The sequence below is a fragment of the Acomys minous genome, assembly GCF_964271855.1.
Source record: "Acomys minous genome assembly, chromosome: 1".
NCBI lineage: Eukaryota > Metazoa > Chordata > Mammalia > Rodentia > Muridae > Acomys > Acomys minous.
The window spans coordinates 17,234,888-17,254,133 of NC_140483.1; the positions used below are offsets into that span (position 1 = coordinate 17,234,888).

Consider the following 19,246-nt stretch of genomic DNA (forward strand, 5'->3'; position numbering starts at 1 on the left):
CCCTATTTCATTACTAAATGTCTCAGAACAAAACAGCAGCAACAGAAACAGAAAGAATCAACAGGAATCTGGGCAAAAAAGTTAAGAGCCCAGAGCTGAGTGATTCTATTTTCTTCAGAGGAAGATAACGCACATAATTAGTATGCACCCAAAGAGCAAAACAGAACATGTGCACTATGCTAGAAATTTCCTTCATGTTTCCTTCCTCTAAACTACATGAAAATATGGAGCTGGGACAAAAGACACAGGTTGAAACCTCTGATTGCCAAGCCTCTAAACAGCAACTGACACTCTGAGGTGACACTCACAGAAATAGGTGAGGGTAGATCACACTGCAAAGATACAACCTTATGGGTGAGGGGTTTGTATTTCAGAGCCACAGGAAGTGAGTGTATGCCTCCATTTGTCCGTCAGCTGAAAGCATTCTTTGCTGTGCCTGTCGTATAGGGATCATTGGCACCATCAGAAAAAAAAAAAAAAAAGAGTGGGAGCAGGAGGCTGTCTCTTAGTGGGAATCTACCACTGGACAGAGAGTGAGATAACCACATCCAAGATCAACACCACCAGACATCACAAAATGTTTCTCAAAGCCAGTGCCTCATAATATCTAACAAATATGGATGCAACCTGTTATTTTTGTAAAGAACTCCATTTTTCCATAAGCTTTTGCTCAGCTCTTGGGGTTTTTCGGGTTTTTTTTTAACTGTATGTCATTTCTTTAGAATTTGGTTTAATACATCATTTAAAGAAACAGGGAACATTCTAGAAGGCAGTTGAATTGCCATGGTTGGTTGACAATTAATGGATAGTTTTTAAAAAATTATTAGAGAAGAGTCACAATGCTTCTAGTACTGAATGTCCACAGTAACAGATATGCTAATTACTCTGCTCTGATCATGTCACACTGTACCCACACATAAGTAGAACTACTATGTGCCAACTGAAAACAAAAATATACTTTAGCCGTGCGTGGTGGTACAAGCCTTTAATCCCAGCACTCAGGAGGTAGAGGCAGGTGGATTGCTGTGAGTTCGAGGCCAGTCTGGTTTACAAAGCGAGTCCAGGACAGCCAAGGCTAATACAGAGCGATGCTATCTCAAAAACCCAAAAAAAAAAAACCTATATATACATATATATATGTGTGTGTGTGTGTGTGTGTGTGTGTATACACATGTATATATATGTATATATATACACTTTTAATAAATAGGAACACAAAAGACAGGAGCCCTTTGGTTCTTTTAGCTTGTGTTAAATCACGACAGAAAAAAACACTTCACCAAGGTGGAAGTCATAAAGATTAGTCACTGTTGCACTGGACATGTAGCTCAGTGGCACAGCAAGTCTCTAGGCTTGACACCCCCCTCTCCAATATCATAAAAGAACAAGAGTGTTCAGTATTTCCCCTAGAGAGTCTGCAGGGGGGCGTGGCTTCAGGGAAAGTCTGTGCTCTAGAACACTCTCCCACTTTTCTGTTCTCTTATGTTCTGTGTATTGGTTTCATATGCAAATATTCATCATCTCAAACTCCAGAGTTGGCTAACAATTCTTCATATATCCTTAAGTTTTCAGTGGCATCCTAGCAAGTGAGAAAAGACAGAGGCAAAGGTTGTGTTCTCTCTCTCTCTCTCTCTCTCTCTCTCTCTCTCTCTCTCTCTCTCTCTCTCTCTGTTAGACAGGGCCACCTAGCTAACCCAGGCTGCCTTCAAATCAAGTCTCCTGTTTCTGTCTTCTGAGTGTGAGGATTAGAAGTCATAGGTCACTATGGTACTGTACTGGGTTCGCTTCTGATTCAGGAGGGGAAGCTCTCTGTATGTTTCCCCTGTGTAGCAGTCTTCTCTGACCAAATACCCAACAGAAGCAACTCACAGAAGGAAAGATGGGCTTTGGGTCCTGGGTTCATTCATGATGGAGAGGGCCTGGCAGAGGAAGCCCAGCAGGGAGAATTGGGCCTACAGGGCAAGGACACACCCACTGACCAACTTCCTTCAAAGGCCCTGCCTCCTAACAATGCTGCCATCTTATTTGTCACTTGAAGGATTAGGGCTTGGGTTAGGTCAGAGCCCTCAACATATAAAGATCTCTGGAAACAAACTCATAGAAACACCCAGAGGCATGCTTCACTAACCTCTTAGTCCAACTGAAGTGACAACTAACAGTAACCAACACACCTTCCAGTCTGTTGGCAATGGAGTCTGAGGTCCACCCCCAGACCAATCATGAACAAGGTGAAAATAACCTTCTGCCAGTCACAACTGATTTCTGGGATGACCCCTTTGCCCAACAGGAGTAAAGCTATGGGCAAAGGCTTCTGGGTGACAGAGAACACTACCTCAATGTCTAACCCAATAGGCCAGGTCGCACTTCCTCCCCCACACTTCAACACACCCTCTATCACATAGGACCGCCTGGGACTTTAAAAAAGAAAAAAAGTCCCGGGGAAATTAGCCATGTGTGAAATACAATGGGATTTTATATTTAAAGTCTGTTTTCTGTTTCTATGTCTTTTCAGGCATTTCCTTGTGGTTTTTCATTGTTTGAATGTTCACCCTCCATGGTTTTTCTGTTGACCGTCAGCACCCCTCTGTTAACTCTTACGTCTGCCCCTGAGCTGTCTTTCGCTTTACACCCTAAGTCTGAATGCCTTTGCATGAATGAATCTTATTCTCTGAATTCTTTATCACTAAACAGGTTGGAAATGCAAGTGAATCTACTTTGGATATTAAATTCAAGGTAATATTGTTGAAACTGTGGCTTCAGTTTCTGGGAGCTGAACTGCCCATAACAACTGGGCAACTGCCCTCAGTCATAAACAGAGAGCACCACGGGACAGCAGAGGCATTTAACTGAGGCTGGGAAGACTCTGAAAGAAGGAGAGTCTTTGAAAGAAGGCTTCTTGTCTGACCACCTGGGGACTGACAGCTACTTTCTGCCTCCTGAGACAGGCTCAGCTCTACACTAGGAGTCAGTTTCAAACCTGATCTATGTCCAGAACACGCTCAAGCAACTGCACTCCCAAGCTCCGGCACATTCTGTTTGCTCCCTCCCTATAGAACATGATAAAGAAACCGTTGAACCCATTCCCTATGCGCCTTCCCCCCAAATGAAATAAAACCAAATGTGTGTCACTTGACAAAGAAAGCAGAGTTTGAAACTTGTATTTTTCTCTTCTGTGCCGTGAAGACCTGTCTCCATACCCAAGGTCGACCTTACCTGGCAGGTCAATGAAGAGAGAGAGAGAGAGAACAGAGTGTGTCAGAGTGTGGCCGTCTCTACCACGCTCTTTACCTTTTGGGGTGCAGGTGAGGCCATATTGCGCAATCACTACACCTTTCTAAAGACACAATAAGAAGGAGTCAACTTAGCTTAGTCTAGTGTTCTACCCCAGCCTGGCTTCAGCCCACCTTCCTATGTCACAGGCTATCTGTAAGAGCAAAGAAGGCTCTGTGGGGGACCAAGGGCTGATCCCTACTGAAGATTCTAAAGCCCAGGTTCTCAGCCTTCATGATGCTGTGACCCTACAACTACCTTGTATTGTGGTGACCCCAACCATAAAATTATCTTTGTCGCTACTTCATAGCTATAATTTCACTGCTGTTATGAATTGTCATGTGAATGTGTTTTGCAATGACTCCTGTGAAAGAGTCACTGGACCCCCCCCCCCCCCCCCGCAAAGGGTCCATGTCCCACAGGTTGAAAACCACTGTTTTAAAGCAATCTACCTTAAGCAGGGGTGATGTGCCTCCCCACACCTTGCTCCTGCTTGCACCCCTATCCCCACCCCAATTCTAGGGAACACGTGGCAGTGCCTAGATATGTCTCAGACCTCACAGTTAGGGGAGCTGGTAAGGCTGGAATGAAGGAGGGAGAAGCTGAGGTGTTGCTGAATATTCAGCAGTGCAGACGTCAGGCAAGGAACTCACTGACCACTCCCCAGGTGTCCCTTATGTTGTAGCTAAGAAACCCTGCCCTAGATGAGGACAGTGGCCCAGACTGGAGGGAAAACATGGCCAGGAGGCATTGTGGGAAGAGGACAGGGGTGCGCAGCTCTGCAGCGATCTCTGCAGCTCTAGGGAAGAGAGCACAGCATGGCTTTGTGGTAGGGCAGGATGACTTGCCTCACAGCTGAAAAGCTAAAGGTATCCCCTTGCAGTGGCCAGAGGGCCTCTCATGAGACCTCAGCGGTTAAATCTTCTACCTTACCTCCCAGCAGGAAGCTCCGCACTGGGAACTTACATCTTCAGCACATGGGCCTGGGAGAAGGGGACACACTTGGAAGCGGGGAGGGCGGGGAACACATTTAAAATACAAACTACACTGCCTCCTCTTCTGTGTACGCCCACACTGGGCACCACAGCACAGGTAAGGTAGGCCCAGGATGGATATAATTCTTTCTACCATTTTCCCTCCTCCACCAGAAAGTCAACACACAGGCTTGAAACTTCATGAGTGACTTTGCACGGACAGAGCCTGGCATCTATCTTCATGAATTTTCTTAAAGCATCAGTACTCTGCTATTTGCTCCTACGTTGCTATCTATGGGCACACAGAGCGAGGACAACCGGGAACCATTACTAGCTAGTGGAGAGACCACTGACCTGGCTTCACTTCCTAGCTATTGGACTCGCTAGCAAAGCCTCACCCTTGGGATCCTCCTGTGGTTTCCATAAATGTCAGCCTTCTGTGCCTGGAAAGGTGGCCTGGAATACGACGCATGGAACTGGAACAAATGTGACTTTTCGGTAATTGTACCTGTACTTTTGCTTACATGCATGAGTGTGTGTGTGTGTGTGTGTGTGTGTGTGTGTGTGTGTGTGTGTGTGTGTTCTTATTGACCTGTGAACATTTCTGTTCTCACAGTCAGACTGATGAACATGTCACCATCCTTGCTTTCTGCCCCGTGCCCCCCCCCCCGTTAGGGTCCTTTCTACTGCAAGCAAGCTTTAGGCTTTCCAGCATGTATTTTCCCATCCCTGTGACTAAACCAAGGTCACGTCATCAGGAGCCCCAACTCTCTCCTTCTTCCTGTTCTCTTGTGAGCAGTATGGTTGCTTTTGGTTTCAGGAATATTGTTTTATAGTCACAAGATGCCTGTAATATTTCTGAGTCTTGTATCATTAGACAGTGACATTAGAGAGGTAGAAAAATGGAGAGTTTCTTTGCTATTTCCTTTTGGAAAGTCTAAAATCCTTTCATAGATGGTCACTACTGGGGCATCTTCCTTTCATATTTAGCTGGTCCAAACTGTTCATGGTTAGCCAATCACTGGCCAGAGTAATGACGTGAGCAGGAAGGGCTTAGACCAATCAGGATTCACACTACTAGTAAGGCGGAGTATGAGGACACCAGAGAATGAGAAGCCAAGCAACGGTCAACTCCAACATCCAAAAAATTATACCTAGACTAATATAGACCTCCAATTTGACTGGACTTAGAAGCATCTAGGACCGTGTTTCTCAACCTGTGGGCTGTGACCTCCATGGGGTTGAATGACTATTTCACAGGGTAGCCTAAGGGTATCGGAAAACACAGATATTTGCATTATGATTCTTAATGATAGCAAGATTACGGGAAACAGCAGCAAGCATTTTATGGTTGGGGGTCACCACAGCGTGAGGAACTGTATTAAAGGGTCACGGCATTAGGACGGTTGAGAACCACTGATCTAGGAGCTTGATGAGGCGTGCTCTGGGCTGGTCTGCCAAAGCGCTTCCAGAGAGGATTAAAAAGGTCCTCCTCAGATAAAGGCAGGGCCATCTCACACTGGCGAGGGCTGAGGAGATAGTAGAGCTCACATCTCCTTCTCTCCACTTCCTGCTGGCTACGGGCACAGGAAGCCAAGTAGTCATGGACAGAAGCCTCTGAACCAGGAGCCCAAATAAATCTCTACTTTTAATAAATTGTTCTTCCTTTCCTCCCTCCCTCCTTCCCTCCCTTCCTCCCTCCCTCTCCCCGCCCCCACAGCAATGGGAAAAGTAATTAACATCAGCATTGTGAGCACACACACACACACACACACACACACACACACACACACACACACACACACCCCTGACATCCTTGTCGCTCCGTAAGCAGCACATGTACTGTGGTGGCTGTATACAGCGATGACCGAAGCTGTAAGCTTAGGGTTGATTTTCATCCGCTCATCAAAACGTTCATTTCCTTGGTCTCATGAATATTCCTTCTCCCATGTTCCTGTCATGTTTCTGACAGATTCCATTTAAAATTTTATCAAAATAATTATATTCATTTTTTTTTACTTATTTTTAAACTGAAGGATTTAAAAAGAAACAAGGAAAAACTCAAAACACCTCTACAAATCCCACTGCTCCAAACTAATCGATATTAATGTTTGATCAGCATGATTGAAGACAGCTCTGTCCATGTGAAAGGAATACCAAACTAGACATACATTGAATTCAATTGTATTTGAAAGAAAAGTTCTTGTCTGACCACCCAGGGACCAACAGTCACTTTCTGCCTTTCCTTTCCCCTCCCCACCCCCTCCCTCCCTCCCTCCTTCCCTCCCTCCCTCCCTCCGTGCCTCCCTCCCTCCTTTCCCTCCTTTCTTTAGTGTAAGTTGCTTTTATCAGGTATTTTGTCATAGCAACAAGAAAAGTAATTAATTCAGTGACAGAAAGCAGTGTCTCGCAGCCTCACTGCCTTCTTCCGGGATTCTCCCATCAGGCAAATGGTGACCAGAGTTGACGCCTAGCCACAAGCTGTCATTCCTTATTCTGTGCTTTGCTGAGATATTCCTTTCCCAAAGCCTAGGCAGGCTCAATCTATTCCCCAAAGGCTATGTCCAATATCTTTAAATCTCATCTTTGTCTATTCTCTTTCCCTTTACAGTATCTTCCTTTCCTCTGGAGTCCTCCTAGAGTTGCTTACTGTCGATAACACTGATTTTACTATTTGATCTTCTAGAGCATCTTGTGCATAACTGTGCATTGTTTCCTCAAGTAAGTCCTGGGAATCTGGAGGACAGGGGCAAAATACAAAGCTACAGTTTTGCCCAGCAGCAAGCTGAGCCAGTAGAAAAATTGCCCAGTTACAATGACCAGGCATGGAGCTATACAAAAGCCAGAGACTTCTGCTTAGAAGACTTCAAAGGTGGCGGATACATACCTACACCTACTCCCCACAGTGGCTAATATTCATTATCCACTTGGCTTCATTTAGAATCTCATAAGAGGCTCAGCTCTGGGTCTATCTTTGAGGGTCTTTCAAGAGACGTTTAATTGATGAGGGAAGTCTCACCTCTCCTTGACTGTGGGCAGCATAGTTTTTGTTAGTTTTGTATTACTGTGATTAAAAAAAAACCTGTTCAAAACCAACTTAGGAAGGAAAGGGTTTGTCTGGCTTACAGTTCCATCTCACGGTCCATTATTGAGGAAAGGCGGGGCAGGAAATCAGGCGTGGATCAGGAGGCAGGACCTGAAGCTAAAACCATGGAGGGACACTGCTTAACGTGCTTTCTTATGGAGCCCAGGACCGAGTGCTCAGGAACAGAAATACCCACCATGCGCCAGGCCGTCCCACATCAAACAGCAATTAAGACTATGCTCCCCAACTTGCTCACAATCTGATGAAGGCAATTGCTCGGCTGAGGTCCCTCCTTCCCAGATGACTCTGAGTTGTGTCAAGTTGACAATAACTAAGCAGCACAGTGTCAGACTGAATATAAAAGGGGGGAGGGGATGGTGAGAGGGGAGGCAAACTAAGGACTTGCATTTAGCTCACCCTGCTTCCTGACTGAGGACACAACCTGACCAGCTGCCTCAGATTGCTGCTACCATGACCTCTGCACCATGATGACCCCACCAAACCGTGAGCCAACATACCTCCTTCCTTCTTTAAACTGCTTCTTTGTTTGTTTTGGGTTTTGTTGTTGTCGTTTTGAGCCAGAGCCTCACTATGTAGTCTTGACTAGTCTGAAGCTTGCCTGGAGGAGAGACTGACTTCAATCTCATACAAACCCGCCTGCTTCTGTCTCTGCCTCCTGAGTGCTGGGACTAAAGTCGTGCACTGCCATGCCTACCCTTAAACGGCTTCTTGCAAGGCATTTGGTCACTGTAATAAGAAAGTAACTGTCACCTGTTTGCTAATCACAGGTAGCTGGTGGCCTCCAAGCTCCTCATGCCCTTTAGTAGAAAATATGTCTTTGAACACAACACAAGGGATCCTCCTAAAATCCCAGCACAGGAGGCAGAGGCAGGTGGATCTCTGGGAGTCTGAGGCCAATTGGTCTACTGTGAGAGTTCTGGAACAGCCAGGGCAAAACAGAGAAACCCTGTCTCAAATAGCAAAACAGTAGCGACAAAAAAGTGGATCATTTTCTATGTAACTATGTAAAAAAATTAGATTTGGTGTGTTTGGTGTCCTAATGCTGGAACTCAGTGCCTTGTACGTGCTGGGCACGTTCTCTGTCTCTGAACCTCACCCCTAATCCCAAGAAAAAATTTTAATGTTATTTGGAAGGATGATATTCTCAGTTCATAAAAAGTCTGAGTTTATTCACTACTTGAACAATTGCTATTGACCAAAGGTTATGTGCTAGGTACTGGGGGTACATTATTGGCTTAATTTAACAGTCTCTCCTCGGGAGCTTCAGAAGCAAAGAGGGCAGGCATTAAATAAACAAGCACTGTTTCAGTGGGCAACCCAACAGAAAAACGACAGGTGCTAATGGGGTCAGCGTCAGAGGGAGCCTCTCTGATTCAGGGTTCGGTATGGCTGTACTGAGAGAGGCCTGCTTCCTGTGAGAGCAGAGGGAACATCTGTTTTTCTATCCTTTAACTTAAAGACGGTCCACTGGAAGGTTAGCTGAGGAATTTTAAGCTTCACAGCACATGGTGAGGATCAGAAACCAGGGCCTCAGGCATGCTAAGCACATGTACCACCAGGAATGACATCCCAGCCCACAGTTGAGTAAACCTTTGCATGTAGGTGTGGCATTGAATGTCTGTGCCCACAAGAGGGGTGGCTTTGTAGGCGGGACGCCTTCTTGAAAACATTTGGCAGTGAGTTACAAATAAAGACAAGGAAAATAACCAGAACCTGTAGCTTTAATTATGAAACAGAATGAAAATGAGGAATATCTCCTTTGATAGAAAATTCATAAAACCATTTGCTGCTCAAGTTACTCTTATTGTTGGCTTGTCTCACATTCGAGATGGAAAGGCCGGGCGCTTACACTTGTGCTTTGCACAGTTGCTTTTCCCCAAATGCACCTTGAGCACTTGATTTTTGTCATTCAGTTTATATGAAAAGCTAGATATTTTTTAATATAACTGCAAAAGTGATTACCAAATAAACATTGACATTTGAGTCTAGTTTTTAAGGTGCTATTTTTATTTTGTTTGTTGAACGTTTATTTTGTTTTTTGTCTTTTGGTTTTTGGTTTTGTTTTGTTTTGTGTGTTTTTTGTTTGTTTGTTTTTGCCTCCCTGTGTATCTACACATGTACTACATACATGCCTGGTGCCTAAGGAGCCCAGAAGAGGGCGCTGGATTCTACAGAACTAGAATCTTAGAGTTGTAAGCAACCATGTGGGTGCTAGGAACTAAACTCAAGTCCTCTCCACGAGCAGCAAACACTCTTAACTTCTCCAGCCACAAGAAATTACCTTTCTATCTGAGACTTTGCATGTGGTAGCTCATAGTTCCTAGAGACTGACACTGCTCAAACTAACTGTATTTAACATTTCCCAGAAAGAGAGGGTATTGAGGTCTGTCTGTCTGTCTGTATGTATGTATGTATGTATGTATGTTTCTATTGATTTTCTTCTCAGGTGACACAGCTTTCCAGCTAAGGGAAAGCATAAATGTTGAACATAATGCTTGCTACATACTTTTTACAGACATATGAAGCACATGTCACGGGGACAAAGGGCTCTGCTGGTCACCATCATCCCGACTGCCTCTGCTCTGTTTGCTAATTCTGCCCCTTTGACCATCTCCTCCCAACCACCACTGTTTCTGGTACTTTAAACGACACCAAAGCTTAGCTGTGTACCATAGAATAGGCAAGGTGCTGGGGCAGGCGATCTCAGAGAAGTTTGCCTAGTGAGAGCTAGGCTGCAGGAATGGGGAAACTGGGCAGAGAAACAAGAAGACTCAGGAGTTGGGGTGGGGCTCCCTGACCTTCCGCAGAGAGTCTAACTGCAGAGTGGGGAGACAGAGAATAAAGATTTTTGTCAGGGACATTCTCTAAGTCCTCCCAAACTGGGGCCTATGGCAGACAGTCTCTTCAAAGGGGCCCCATCCTGTGCGGTGGGGGTGGGGGGTTTCAGTTTCCCTAAGTGTTATTCTACCCTTACTCCCCTCACCCCCGTTCCTCAAGCCCCCCACCAACCATAAGTAGAACATCATTACTTTTCCTAATCCAACATGAGGCTCACACCTTTTTGTTTGTTTGTTTTGTTGTTGTTGTTGTTTGGTTTGTTTGTTTTTTTTTTTTTTGAGACAGGGTCTCTCTGTGTTAGCCTTGGCTGTCCTGGACTCACTTTGTAGACCAGGCTGGCCTCGAACTCACAGCGATCCGCCCGCCTCTGCCTCCCGAGTGCTGGGATTAAAGGCATGTGCCACCACGCCCGGCTGAGGCTTACACTCATTTTAGTCACTTTTACATGGTTGTAGAATGAAGCAATAAATGAACAAATCAGGGAAAATGTCTCCTTTTTTTTTTTTAGAACAAGTTGAGACGGGGCCTGGTCCTTTGGCCCCCCCATAGGTCTTTGAGAATCTTTTGTGCCTTTTGGGGGGTGAGAAGGCATGAGGAGGTCACTCTTCATGAGCTCTGGCTCCAGGCTCAACTGCAGCATGTTGGTGTATTTTGTGGCTTCAACTAGGAGTGGGGTTACCTCAGACTTCAGCATCCACAAATACATAATTGCACAGACTCACAGGCCTGGGATTGTGGGTAACGGAAGATATCAAATTTCCGGTGAAAGAGAATTGTGTTGTTTGGGAATCTTAACAAGGCCCTACAATATGTTTATCTCTTGGCTTCTACAAACACTAGGAGGAAGCTCGGTTTTTTGTTTTTGTTTTTTCTCCTCTAAGAACTAGGTGTTAAATTAGCCGTGCCTGGATAGTTTTATATTACAATCTTCTGAAATGCTCAGTCATGGGAGGACTAAAGAAGAAATAAACCAGGCAAGCAACTGTGTAAGCAAGAGAAATCTACAAGGGCTAAATGCCACTTCTGTGTTCAGAAAGGCAGCCTAGATGCGCTTCTGTCGCAGCCACTCAGCCGCACTGGGTTGCGACCGAATAAATGGGAGGCAACAGTGCCCCGTCCCCAAACTACAAATAAAAAGCAAGCCGAGGACGTAGCTGTTTAGGAATGCCTGCATTGCGATGCGTATTTACCACGGCCCTGCTTAAGCCTCGCTGCCGAGGCGTTCACAGTATAAACAGGAAGGATTAGAGTGACCCGCGTCCCCAAAGACTGCGGCAGCCCGGGAAAAGCTCTGGTTACCTTGCATCCTGCGCAGCCTGCCCCTTGATGACAAATGCCCCAGATTCGAGCATTCTTTTGTAGTTCATGGGAAAGCAGGCTAATCCGTGCGAGCCCGCCCGCATACAGCCCAGCTCCATTCAGCGCTCCCGCACAATGCGCTCGCTCGCTCTGTGCGCGCCGGCTTGCCTGCAGCCGCAGCTCCTCCACCGCGACCTGGTCCGACCCTCGCAGCCTGTTTTGCTGCTTCCCCCCCACGTGCGGGTCTGCCGCTGCCGGGAGGGTGGGAGTACGGCGTGGGAAAGTCTGCCTCGGGAAAAAAAAAGCTGGCCTTCTCCATCCAAGAATTGAGGCTGGCCTCTGTGTTCCACCTAGGGGTGTAAGCCCCCCCTTACACCTTTCCATCCATCCTCATCCTTTGCTTCAGTTAGTTGATGCCCCCCCCCCTTTGAACTTGGGGCCCTGAGGTCTACCATCAAGCTACACTTCCACCCTTTCATTTGTGAGAGGGCCATCACAAAATCCCCGTGAAGGAAGTACGTTTCACAGATGAGGGACCTGAGGCACAGAAGAGCCCAGTGGGTACTGCAGATGGAAGCAGGGCCCCAAGCTTCACCCTTAAGCTACAGGTGGCCTTCCCTGTCAATAATGCAGATCACCCCTAGCCTGCAGCGGGAGTCACTCTGCACAAGTACAACTTTGTTTCCTTCCCAACTGCCTCATTCAGAGAAAGTCATATGCCAATCAAAGAGCGTGAAGGCCCTGGTTGAGTCACAGCTCCCTGAAGCATTTTCCGCCAGAAGAGGACTGTTTGCCTAGCATGGGCACCCTCTTTAACAAGAGCCTCCACTTCCACCTGCTCCGGGTTCCCCTAAGGGAGTTTCCTCCATAAAGAAGCTGGGCGTGGTGGTGCACACCTTTAATCCCAGCACTCAGGAGGCAGAGGCAGGCGGATAGCTGTGAGTTCAAGGCCAGCCTGGTCTACAAAGTGCGTCCAGGACAGCCAAGGCTACACAGAGAAACCCTGTCTCGAAAACCAAAACCAAAAGAAAACAAAAAAGAAGTTCCAACTTGCAACTGTGAGCAACCTACAGTCTCAGCTGCAAGGGAGGCTGAGGCAGGAGGATCACTTGGACCCAGCAGTTCTAGGCAGGCATGGGCAACACAGCATAATACTCACAAGCTGAGCTTTAAAAACATAAATGGAGCTCGGCATGATGGTGGCACAAGTCTAAATCTCAGTCAGCAACAGGGAGGTTGAGGTAGGAGAATTGGGAGTTCTAGGCCAGCTGGGGAGAGAGACCCTTCTCATCATCAGCAAAGCCATGAGCTGTCTACCTCAGCCATTTTTCAGTTTCATGGCTGAGAGGAGGTTGTTCCACAGGGGCCTGCTGATTGGCCTCGGTGCCCTGGAAAATGCCAGAAGTAGTGTGCCATGTACCTGGGAATAAGTGAAGAGCACAGAACACAACAAAGCAGTGTTCAGAATCTGGAAAGCCAGATAGACCGTGGAAGGGGTTTGGGGCACGATAGCAAACTATGCTGAGTGTGTTGAGAATCAGGGCAACTTCATACATGATTACAGACATGAAATTAGGAGCTGGGAATGTAGCTCACTAGTAGACTGGTGTGGTTAACATACCCCAAGGTTCAGCAACAGACAGACAATACACACACACACACACGCACACACACACACACACACACTGAAATGAAACAGCAAAAACATTCTAAAATTTACCCTGGCAATAGTGAGGGAAGAAATAATAGCTAATAATATCGAGCCTAGCTTTAAAGTTTTTTATTTGATTTTTTATTTGATTATTATCGTGCAAATATGTGATGTGTGTTGGGGAGTCACAGTGTACATGTGGAGATCGAAGGACAGCTTTGTGGTCTTGGTTCTTGACTTTTTCTTTTCTTTTTCTGTTTGGTGGTAGTGGTGGTGGTTTTTTGTTTTTTGTTTTTTGAGACAGGGTTTCTCTGTGTAGCCTTGGCTGTCCTTGACTTGCATTGTAGACCAGGCTGGCCTCCAACTGACAGAGATCCATCTACCTTGAGCCACCACCACCTAGTTGTGGACTTGGGTCTTTCTTGTTCCCTTATATGGACGCCTAGTACACCTCAGCTCAGACTTGAGATTGTCATGTTCTGAACTCTGTCCACAGAGTTTTCTGCTCTTATAGTAACATAATGATGTAATAATGGAGAAAATGCTTTTGGTATTTCCCTCAGCATGTATCACATTAGTATATCTTTGAATTGTTAGCATTAGATAGAATTTTCAACTTTAAAAATTGCCCTTTGAGGGATGAGAACGTTGCTCATCAATAAAGCGCCTGCCTTATAAGCAGACGAATATGAGTTCCAACGTACTTATTAAAGGGCTGGGTGTGGTGGTACTTGCTTGTAATCCCAGCACAGGGAGGGGGAGCCAGGAAGATACCTGGAGCTCACTAGCCAGCCAGCCTTGCTTAATTTGATGAGTTCCAGGCCACAGAGAGGCTTAATAGGCAAACAAAAAAGATGGGCCATGCTTCATGATGACACCCATACCTTTGACCTCTCGAGGCACACACACGTTCACACACAGTGAACACAGACAGACAGACAGACAGACAGACAGACAGACAGACACATACACACACAGCTGTTTTAGTTGCCGATTTGAATTCATAACAAATCATTAAATGAATTTTGGCTTGGGATTAGGACAGCATGTCTAGCAGTTCCTGAAATGGCTCTAAGCATACTTGTGCATTTCTGTACAATGTATTCACGGGAAGTGGTATTCTTAGTATTGACAATTATAAAATCAAAATATTGATCAGCTCTGAAAATGTTGCAAAGAGGCTAGGGAGACGCCTGGTTGTTAAAGTACTCACCACACAAGTGTGGGGACCAGAGTCAGAGGCACTGAAATGCCAGACTGTGAAGCAGCCTCCATAATTCCAGCCCTGGAAGGTGGACCCCTGGACCAATGGGCTGCAAGAGGAGCCAGAGCTCTGAGCTGTGGGCTTGATTGACAGACCCCACCCCAAGAAATACAGTGGAAGAGCCATGGAGGATGATTGTTGCCATCAACCTAGGGCTTCCCCATGCACACGCATGTGTGCACGCACAATTGCAGGCACACATGAATATATAACCATACAAGTGTGTGCCCCTACAAATGCAAAGGCTTTCATACACATTTATATATACCACACTCATTAGCAGAAAAAAGAAAAGTAGAACTAAAAACATTGATGATTTTCTATGTCCCACAGTATTCAGCCAAAAATTAATTCTTTATGTAAAAATAAATAAGCACTAGTACAAGCAAATTTTCTTTCATCTTTAATAAACATTAACATTATATTTATACCAGAGAATTGCTTTAAAATAAAATTCTTTAGGAGTTATTGTCAGTAAATTTTTTATTTGTATACCCATTTTATACACTCACTTTCCTAGGGGGTTTCTAAAAATTTCTCAGGCAAAGGAGTTGTGAAAAGAAAGAGTTTAAGATATTGTGATCCAGCCAGACATGGCAGCACATACTTTAATCCCAGTACTTGGGAGGCAGAGGCAGGCAGATCACTTCCTTTTGAGTTAGAGTCTTGCAATGTTGTCTGTGCTGACCCTGAACTCCTGGGCTCAAGTCATCCACCTGCCTCAGTCTCCCAGAGTAGCTGCCCCATCCCTGTGCCTGACTAAAGCATTTATTTTTTTTTTTTAAATAGATGTTTCTGTTCCCTATTTGATGGTAAATGGGAATGGTTTCTGATTTGACAAGGGAACAGTGAGTGCAAATGCCCACCAGGCCTCAGAACATTCATAACAGAATGTGAGCTTTGCTACCTCAGTGTCTGGACACTCAGCATCAATATGTCCGCAGAGTACATGGCCCTAGGTCCGCACCAGAGACTCTCACTGGAAAATGTTGCTACTAATGCTTGGCACACGCCCATCCAAGAGAAGCGATGTTTGAAGCACACAGTCTGATTGGCTTGCAGCTCTCCTAGTTCAGTTTAATGTAACTGACACCAGCTGGACCATCAGTTCTACACACAGACAGAGCTAAAGTAGTGTTCCTCAGAGGCAGCTTCTATCTGAGCTTAAAGTGAGATGGTCACGAGAAGAATCCCTTTTTAAACATCTGCTGTGATGTCCACTTTTTTTTTTTATACTGTGTAATATCCTTGTGTTGACTTCCTCCATGAAATCCCTCCCGCTCCCAGGAGCTATTGAGGCACCTGAGGGACCAAGCCCCTCTCCTTTTTGTACTGCAGAAGGCAAATCTATGGTGGTGTTAACTGCATCCAACATGTGCCCTCAGAGTGGAAATGGTTCCTCTATATTTATTCTTTTAACACCTCTCTCATATCACAAGGTACTGAACTAATTACCATTCTTAACTATGTTGTTCAAGAAATACCTCCTCCACCCCCATCTGTGTGTGTGTGTGTGTGTGTGTGAGAGAGAGAGAGGGAGAGAGAGAGAGAGAGAGAGAGAGAGAGAGAGAGAGAGAGAGAGAGAGAGAGAAGATCTGAATATTGAAATAATTAAGGGCCTGCACATGGTAAGCAAGTACTATACCACTGAGCTATATTCCCAACCCCCGGGATTTTCAAGATAGGGACCCACTGTGATGTCTAGATTGATTCTGAATTCACAATTCTCCTCCTTTCACTTTCACCCCCTAGTCCCAGAGTGCCGAGATTGCACACATGCTCTACTACCCACAAATAGCAAAACAACAAGAAAATAACGACACAAAAATCCCCAAAACTAGTTGAAGCTAGTATCACTTAAAAAGAAGGCAGAGAAAGTTAGCCTAGACTTAAGTTGCTTTTTCCTAGAGGTATGTCCCCACAATTGGAGGTTTCTGGGTGCCTCTGGAACATGCCTTTAAAGGGGTGTTTGTTTTAAAAGAAGCAATTTAAAAAAATGTTGTCAAAAGACCAAAGGCATGTGTTATATTTGTTTCCAGGCCTGTAGTAAGAAAGTACGGATTGGCTTAAAACAACATGAACTTATTGTCTCCCAACTCCAGAGTCTAAAAATCTGACTAGAGCGTCAGGCTTGCTCCCCTGAAGCCTGTGGGGAGAATTGCTCTTCACCCCTGTAGCTTCTGCTGCCCACTGGCCATCCATAGTATCACTCTGGTTCCCGCTGCTAAAACCACATGGTGGTCTTGGTCTTGTGTGTGTCTCTGCTTGACCTTTGAGGACACCAGTCACGTTAGATCAAGGCTCCATCCTACCACAGGATCATGTCCTTGTAACTTAACTGCATCAGCAGTGACATAATTTGCAAACGACGACCTAATTTACAGTCCAAGGTACAGTTGATTAGGATTTTAACATATCTTTTAGCATATGACATTTGTGTCCTGAGGCAGAATTATAATGACCATACCATATGTAGATTCAAAAACTACTATGTTGTAAATAGTTTAGATAACAAGAAAAACACAGATGACTCAAAAAGAAACTCCAAGCTGGGCGTAGTGGCACATGCCTTTAATCCCAGCACTCCAGAGGCAGAGGCAAGTGGATCACTGTGAGTTCAAGGCCAGCCTGGTCTACTAAGCTGTCCAGGACAGCTAAGGCTACACAGAGAACCCCTGCCTTGAAAAACAAAAAAGAAAAAAAAATAGAAGGAAAGAAAGAAAGATTATAATCCCCTTTGACAGCATACCCCAAATAATTAGACAGCCTCTCACTAGACCCTATCTCCTCTCAGTACCAGTACACTGGGAGTAAGCCGGGGGCCTTTGGAGGATGTGCCAGGTTCAAAGGATAGCAACAGTGAGTGATGTTTAAGCTTCCTTCAAGCTGGAAGCAGTGACACATGCATGTGGTCCTGGTGGTGATCACCAGCTCCATCGGTTCTGGACTGTAACAGGCAGAGCATCAGGTGCGAGACAAGAACACAACAGATAGGAAGCAGCAAGAGAGGGACAGACAGACGCTAAGAGCAAGGTTTCTCTTTCCAAGTCAGGCTCCGCCTCCTAAAGGTTCAGGCATTTCCCAAAATGACACCACCTGCTAAGGACCTAGCCTTTAAACATACAGGCCTACAAGAAATGTTTTGTGTTCAAACCATGATACTCCCTATTTTAACTACGCCAACAAAACACGGCGACAATGTGCGTGCACTTACCAGCAACAGAAGCCACTGGGATTTGGGGATTACATTAATTTTGTCCGTATCACCAAACAGTACTTAAACTTGGTCCCAACTTCCAAACTACGGTAGTCACCAACGCATATTGATAAACTCCTCTTGCTCTGTCTCCCTTTCACCTCGTCTTTTAATATCAACTCCCCTTTCAAGCTCCAGAATCTTAGAGTGAATGGCCCCCTAACGTCACTAACTGGTTAATAAATGTCTCAGTGATAGAATGTACAGAAGAGGGATCCAGATCTTTCTCCCCGAACATGTCCTCCCACCATTTACACAGTTGCTTACAGCAGCTTAGTAGTCGGTTTTCATCCTTCTTCCTTTTTTTTCATTCTTGTTACCAAATTCTGTAAGCGAAGCCTGGCCCACCCTTCATCTGAACACAAATCTCTGACCGCTGCAGGCTTACTCTCCTCTAGGGGGCGCTGCACTCACTACGGCTTCCATCTGCCTCTTCCGGTCCTCATAAGACTTCCACTTCCTTACCCTTCCGTCTCAATTCCAACACCATCCACAACATGTCTTCTTACATCCATGTTTCATGCCTCGTTTCATGTCTCTCTCCCTCACCAAAACATGTTGTCTCCGTCATTCTTTGACCATGTAATGAAAGAAGAAAAAGGCATGGAGGAGGCTGGGAAGATGGGTAAAGAGGGGGCGGTGTTTGCTGCGCAAGGGTAAGGACCTGAGTTCGGAGCCCCAGAACCTATGTAAAACTAGGTGTCATGGTACACGCATGTAATCCCAGGGCCCCTATGAGCGTGATGGGAGAGAGAAACAAGAAACCTATGAATCTGTGGGTCAGCTAGTCTGGCGTGTGTAGCAGGAAAAAAACAAAGGGACTCCATCTCAAATAAAGTGGGAAGTGATGACAAACACCTGCAGTTGTCTTCAGACACTCCCGTGTGTGCCATGGCACACAGCTGCAAGCACACCTGCACACACGTATGCACACACTGAAGACGGTGGGGAGATGGCCCAGTAGGTAAAGTGCTTGCTGCACATGCATGTGGGTGTGGTGGTGTGCCCTTGTAAACCTGCTTTGTATGTAGTTCTCTTAAAGCGTAATAACAACCCTGCAAGTTCACCCCTCAGAGTCACCCATGTGGAGGTGACAACCAGCCTCCCTCCACACAGTCCTCACTCCGCAGCAACTGTCACCTTGGTGATGATCAGTGACGACACAAACAGAAGAGGAAGTTCAGTTTAGGTCACGGGTAGAAGACACTGTGCGCACCGTCAGAAAGAAGGGAAGTAGCCTGCCTGGCTCCAACCCTTACTGCTTTCCTTTCTAGCATCACATGTTGGCAATGTATCCCATGCCTCTGGGCTGTACACAGAGACAGCAATACCTGCCTTACAGGTTGTAAAATCTAGGTGGTAGACACGCGCTGTACGCTACCACTTTCACAGGCCACTCTACCAATGCCCCCACGAAAAGAGATACCCCTAGAGTTGCAGAGTTTCTTACAGAGCTCCTACTGTGTCTTAGGACAGTGTTAGAAATAGTGATTTTTGTTGTTGTTGTTGTTGTTGTTGTTGTTGTTGTTGTTGTTATCTTGCTTTGCTTTTTAATCTACTCGCCCTTTGCAAGATAGAATGCTTCACA

The 19,246-nt window shown here is 45.7% G+C and overlaps 1 long non-coding RNA gene across 1 annotated transcript in view; it reads right to left on the minus strand.

The window, feature by feature from the left end:
• The window catches only part of LOC311584516, a 50,266-nt gene extending 38,509 nt beyond the window's left edge, over nt 1-11,757 (minus strand). Inside the window, exon 1 of the long non-coding RNA XR_014774920.1 lies at nt 11,488-11,757. This is a non-coding gene — a long non-coding RNA (uncharacterized lncRNA). The remainder of the gene's footprint in view (nt 1-11,487) is intronic.
• Between the last annotated feature and the right edge of the window lie 7,489 nt (nt 11,758-19,246).